The sequence below is a fragment of the Frieseomelitta varia genome, unplaced genomic scaffold (genome assembly GCF_011392965.1).
Source record: "Frieseomelitta varia isolate USP_RPSP 00005682 unplaced genomic scaffold, Fvar_1.2 scaffold_157, whole genome shotgun sequence".
Taxonomy (NCBI): domain Eukaryota; kingdom Metazoa; phylum Arthropoda; class Insecta; order Hymenoptera; family Apidae; genus Frieseomelitta; species Frieseomelitta varia.
The window spans coordinates 644,814-652,013 of record NW_025109272.1 but is presented as its reverse complement, the minus strand read 5'-3'; positions in this window follow the sequence as shown (position 1 = coordinate 652,013).

The following is a 7,200-nucleotide window of genomic DNA, read 5'->3' as shown; positions in this document are numbered from 1 at the left end:
TAATTTTCTACGAATTATCGAAATAGTTTCTTATAATTTTACACATTTGTTTAGAATAATCGAAATTTTGTAAAAAGACAGTAGAAAATAATTTCTTTTGGAATAAAATGCGACTTTTTGCTACATCACTTTTGTTCAGAATGTGAAAAATAATTTTCTACAAATTATCGAAATAGTTTCTTGTAATTTTACACATTTGTTTAGAATAATCGTCATTTTGTGAAAAGACAGTAGAAAATAATTTCTTTTGGAATAAAATGCGACTTTTTGCTACTTCACTTTTGCTCACAATGTGACAAGTAATTTTCTACGAATTGTCCAAAATAGTTTCCTGCAATTTTACATGCCTGTTTAGATATAGCTATAATACTAGCTGGCGAATAAATCAAAATTTGGAAGGGAAGTTCTGCAATTTCGCCTGTCTGCTTGGATTTTTCATTTACGAGTGGCCGTGGGCCGATATATTTAACCAGCCGGAGTTCGAAATAACTCAAATAGAAAACAAGCGTTTGACAGTTTCAATCGCTTTCTCTTTCGGCCAGTATTTCACATCGGCAATACACGCGCGTACACATTGAATTTATGAATCCGACGTTATCTAGAAAGACGCGACTCTTTCAGCTCTTAGCTCCGTTTCCTTTCGACTTTTCAAAAACATACGAGACGAAACAATTGCTAAGGAGCAACTACCGAGAATGGAAGGCAAAAGTAATGCTTCGCGCGAGTTAATTAATTAAAAAATGTACAACATGGACGTAGAAACATTGGCGTAGCCGAACTGAGGAAATTTTTCGAAAAATCAAATATCATTAATATTACATATCAAGTTGCTTTTTCTTCTGATTGACTAAAATGTAGTAACAATAAACTAAAGGATAAAACTTCACTTTAAAGTTTATTTGTGCAATTTTGACTGTTCGGTGTCCATTTCAAATTGGACAGTCGAAGAAGACGAAAGAAAGAGAAAAAAGAAAAAAAAAAAGAACGTTGTGCAAGCTCACGAAAAATTATTTGCACGTTGAGCCTATTTGGCCAACTTAATACACCATGTTTCCACGATTTTATCATGCTTCGTTTTCACATTTTTTGGGAACGGAGAAATATACTACTCTCTGTATACTGTAAAGCACGTTTCACGGATTTCTGCAACTTTTTGGCGAAGAGATTAAAATAAACGATAGCCGGACGAATGCGGTTCGACTAAATCCTCTCGGTGGACAGACATACGCTAATCTAACATTCCTTTTATTTACTCTCCTGCAGAGAAATGAGCTCCAAAAAAACCTAATCTATCTCTCTCTTTTACGCGCCGGTTGCGAATGTTTCCTTTCGAATTTAATTTCATATTTAATCCCCGAAGCTGAAAAGCCGAAAAAATTTTTTTCCCCTTCTTTTTTTTCTTTCTTTCTTTCATCGCGAAAGTTCGTCAAACACAGACCGTGTTTGCAAAGTACAATATGCAAAGGAATATACGTACTGTTATGAACTTTCGGTGCACGGAGAACTGTAGTGCAAGGTATTCTTAATTTTAATTCCTCTTAATTAATTTATTATTATTTAAAATTTCTTTCAATCCATTGAATCAATTTATTTCATTTTATTTTTTTTTAGTACTTTTATATCAATCAATATCTATTTAATTAAACCATCATCATTATTATTTATATATAATTTATATATAATTGTAATTATTTATATATAATATATATAATTTCAATTATTTATATATTATTTATATATAATTTATATATAATTTTAATTATATATAAATTATATAACTAGAGGAACAATAATTTTATTTTCACATTTTACTTGTCCAATTAATTTACAAAGAATTATAAAAGAGTAAATTTAAATCTTATTATTTTATATTGTACATATTCATTTTTACAACTATATATACTTTCTTTAATTTAAATCTTCTTTATCAATAGCGAGAAATTTAAAAATTTCCAATAATAACTTCAATTATTCAATAACGAATTATTCAGCTTCGAATGAAACTAGTGTTGTCTATAGACAGACAGACTAGACAGACATGTATTGAAAAAATAATGTACAGTAATAATTAATAACGCGCGTTTTACAGCTTTTTTCGCTTCTGGTTGGTTAATCTCGCGAAAAATGTGCAACTGCCTGAATTTACACGTACGCGGAAATTTGGTTGTTTCTATGTGAGAGAGCTTAACATCGTCTTTTTCCCTTTTTTAACGGGAAGAGAGCGTATGCAAAGGCGCATGCATTTCGACGTCTCGCATTTTCGCGTTCCCTTTCGATGCTTTTTATACGATTATGAATATAAGATTCTCTCAGAGACGACTTCCTGCCTTTTTCCTAGGTCTTGCTGTGCACTTGCTTTTCTACTATGAAAGACATATTATATATACACATACACACACACACACACACACACACAGGGTGATTCACGTAACTTGCACACTCGTGAAATAACTTTTAAATTATGCGTCTAACAAACAACTGTATATGGTTTTAAGGGAGGCAAAATATATGGCGTGTCAATTTTTCGCGACTTAAAGTTTCCATTTTGATTTCTCTGGCAGTCTCTGAATTTTGCAATGTGATTAAATGTCGTAAAAATTTCAGAGATTTAACGAAAAACGTGTCGAGCATAAATTTCTCTGGCAGTGTGGGTAATTTCGGATACCAGGATCGAAATTTAATAATTAGATTCTAATTTTTTTTTAATGTAATTAAATCGTGATAATTTCAGAGACTGCTGAACAGAAATTTCTCGCAATTTATGTGACTTTTTTCATATAATTAAATCTCGCGAAAGTAATTCAGAAATTAAACACGAAAGTGGTGAGCGCAAGTTTCTAACTTCTCGGACGCCAAGATCTAAATTTCAAGTGCGACTAAACAGTCAAAATTCTAGCAAAAATATTACCGCGCCGGGGTAATACGATAGAAAAAGTTTCTTGCAATTTCGTTTCTTTTTGAATAACTTTTCATGAAACACTGGACTACGCGTGCTGGATTTTTAGGGGCGTGCAATTACGAATCCTCCCTCATTACGAAGTGCACATGCTCTCTCTCTCTCTCTTAAACACCTGGTGTGGAACCTCGATGTGGAAGAACATCAAGTGACTGTAAGTGCGAGCGGAGAGTTAACACACAAGCGCCTCGGTAAGTAATCAACACAAGCCTCGTAAAATTGTCAAAGGAGCGCGCGTAATCCATAAATGATCCCCGCGTTTCTGTCTATTTCGCGGCGCGTGACAATTTTATGTCCCCTAAAACTCAGAGTGCTCGTAGAGCTTCGTTTACACTCACGCCGTGTAATTACTAGACTGTCGAATATGTTATGCAAACAGGAATTATCTGACACATTTTGACTGCCATAAATAAAATTGGAAAGATAATGTTTTCTCAGAGGCAATTTTTGTAAAAAGAAGAAAAAAAAAAAAGGGGATGTATGGGAATAGATGACAAATTGAAATCGTTTCTCAAAGATAATAAGAGAGACAACGAAATTCGCAATTTGTCAACATGTTTGTTAACATGAGTAAAACAACGAAAGTGATCAAAACTGTTATAATGCACAGTTTATAATGTGTAATTTTAAATTAGAAATTTATAATATATAATATAACATATAATTTATAATATAATAATAATTATAATATATAATATAATATATAATTTATAATATAAATTTACAATTTTATATATTTATATATTTAAATATATTTATATATTTAAAATTTTATATTTTATATATTTATATAATAGAAATTTACAATTTTATATATTTATATAAATTTTTAATATTAAATATAAATTTATAACATAGGTATATTTAATAATTAATAATATATAATATATTAATAATAATTGATGTAAATTTATAACATAGGTATATTTTTGGAGAAAATGATAAATGATCTTTAGTATCCTTTGTATATTTATATTTAAATATTAAATATTAAATAGACGTTGAATACTTATATTTTACAGTGTTCTTTGTCCCACAAAAATAAAATAAATATTTGTTCCTGTTCTTCGTAATGCAATCTGTCTCTCATTTTATATTTCAATTAACGTTTCATCGTAATTATAATATTTACAAATCGCATCACGCTTTGAAACGAGACTTTGAAGCACCTTCTTACGTGATTCCTTTTTTCTTTGTAACAATTTAAGTTACCCACCCAATTTTAATAATTTAAACTGCCAATTCAACAATTTTCTGCATAAAAATTACTCGTTGGAAATAACAATTTACTAAATTACTAAGTTAATAATTTAAATAGTACTAGTTACTTAATAGTAACTTAAGTCACTCGATAGATAGATTTTCATTTGTGATAATTTAAATTATTACAATTAAGTGAACAAAGATTTAAATTTGAATTAATTTTTCACAAGTTCAATTATATTCGCATAAAGTCGCTGTATTTGTCTCCTGACAGCACCTCCCTTAACCCCTTTGCAGTAAATCTCGCTGAAAAGCGAGGAAAAGGGAAGTTTACACGCTTCCCACCTGTCCGGTGCATTTCTACGCGTGGAAATATTTCAGACGCACGATAGGCATAATGGTCCATTTGGGGTCAGAATGGGGAGAAAAAGAAACCTTCCACGGTACAGGCGCACCGGGCTGCTAGCAGATAGGCCCTCGTTGCAAGTAGTATAGCGCCGCTGTTTACAAGCAGTGATGCGTTTTTCTTTTTTTTCCTCCTGTGTGTGTTCCGTAGCCACGTATTTTTTTTTTTTTTTTTCGCGTCGTGTTTAACCCTTTCAGCAGCAGGGCCGTGTACGTGTGCGCCTGGACACGTGTAAGTCGAACAGACGCGCCTTTATTTTACCACGGCGGCCGGAAGAGGGTTGAAAAGATGATCTATAATTTTACAAACTGGAATTCTTCGATCGTGTGTCTGTCTCGAAGGACCACCCACTGTGTTTTAGGAAACGAGTTTTGATTCCGTTTTTGACCCAGATTGGGTAGAAAAGTTTGTCGTGTGTTGATCTTGGATTGATTCAAGGTCAAAATTTTCTTTTCTTTTTGCACTGTATTCCTCCACTCATCACGAAGATAGCATATCTAATAATAGTTCTTTTGAAAAATGGCAGAAAAGTTTCCTCGGATCGTTTGACATTGCGAACACGTGCGCCCTAACAGCGACTTTATATAGTATACTGGATTAGGTTTCGCTAACATTTGACTGATCATACGTTGCAATATCGAAATAATCTAGAGAAGTGTAAGTCTAAACAAACAAATGATAAAACTAAGTGTTAACATCGTTCGAAACACAAACATTACATACACGTCCGTCCAGAAGCATAAGGTCGCTGTTAGGACGCACGCGTTCGCAACATTAAATAATTAAGAAACTATCTTGCGAACTGTCTTGTAATTTGAAAAGATATTTAGCTGACCGTATTCTGTATTAGAAACAGACATTTATGCATCGCAACCGTTCTGCTGTTTGTGAAAAATTCTATAATTTCGAAGCTCCTGCGATTGATGGCCACCGTTTCTTCGATTTTTCCAACACCCGACGCCCGATTCGCCACGAATTCGCCATGAATGGAGTTTAATTGCTCCGATTCACTCGACCCTGCAGAGGTAAATATTTCACCACGTTCACGACGTTCGCTGCAATCGGGAGAAACGTGAAATATAGTGATTCGATGCGTGCGAATGCGGCACTTCGCGAGACTCGCGACTTCAGAGGGGAAATCGGGCGAAGAAAGGCAGATAAGAAAGAATGTTTAATATCGCGCTCTCCTGGATTTCTTTGAAAAGGGGCGCAAGAAAAGGCTCGAAACGTGCAAACGGGGGCAAGAATAATAATCGCAACGCTACGAAACTCGTCCCGATTCCCCTCCGTCTGACTTTCTTCCTTACTTTCCTTAATTTACAAATTAATTGTCCGACAATGTGGATCACGATACGATGGAACATTCGCGACGTCGAAACGACCGACAACGTCGTAAGTTCTATGTATTGTTCTACGATGAAAAATTTGCTTCTCTTATTACGCTCTCTTGCGCTGGCAACCGATTGCGGACCATAACGAGCGACCGAGCCGAGTATGCGATAATTCGTCGCTTTCTTTTTGAACACGTCGACATTATACGGACATCACTGGATAGAAATTATTAAAAGTTAATAAACTTAATTATGATAAAGTAGTTATTAAAATTATTAAATAATTATTAAAAAAATAATAAACGTCATTCCAGCGCAAGATCATAATACGAATGAAACTCTCACGACATCAAAACAGCATGAAAATGCCCGACAATAAATATACTTCCCTTCTTTCTCTTGTTTGACTACAAAAATTTTTCCCCGAAAGAATTATCTTAGACTAGTTCAGTGCCAAAAAACATATCGATTGACGTCACGCGGCGTTTCTTCGATATAATTGGCAAAAACCTGCCAGGCAACGTGATCGCACCGTTTTATTTCCACATTTTAATAAATGCAAATCAGCGTGATCTTTTTCTGCTTTACGACTGCTTCCTTATCGTACAGCGATTCTTTCTTTCCTTTTTCATGAAATTTTTTAGTTTGCACCGACGAGATTACGGCAGAAAATTTCCATCAAAGAAGTTAGAGTAAACGAAAAAAAGAAATAATTTTCAGAAGGTTTGAAAATGTTTGAAGGTTTGAAGAAAGGACGAGAGACGACGACGAACAGATGTTCAGACTTTAGTTCAACGTCGACGCAACGAATTCGTCGGGTGTTCGGCTTTTGATTTCGCGTGCACGTGTTTTATTATCCTTCGGTACTCGGCCTATTTTTGCGCAGGCTAGACTTCGAAAGAACGATCGACTAACTTTGGAACTTATGCTACTTCGCTCGTATGCTGACGTAAAAAAAAGGAGTAAACCTCTCGAAGGAGCGAGCGTTTCGCGTGAAACGAAAATATACAAGCCGGCGATTGCTCGCCAGCAATCACTATCCAAATACCGACGAGTTGGCTTATTTGCTGGAGATTATAGTTGGAGATTTTTATGGCTCGCGATTTATTTCCTATCAGGTAGTGATCCCTTTTCTTTTTCTAATTAAATTCTTCAACTTGTATCAACGGAGTTGTTAACACTATTGACAAGATTAAAGCATAAAATTTCGCATCAGAGATATTAAAATAAAAAAAAAAAAAAAAAAAAACATAATTTACACATATAAACTGAAAATTCAAATCTGCTTTTCATCTAAGTTGCAG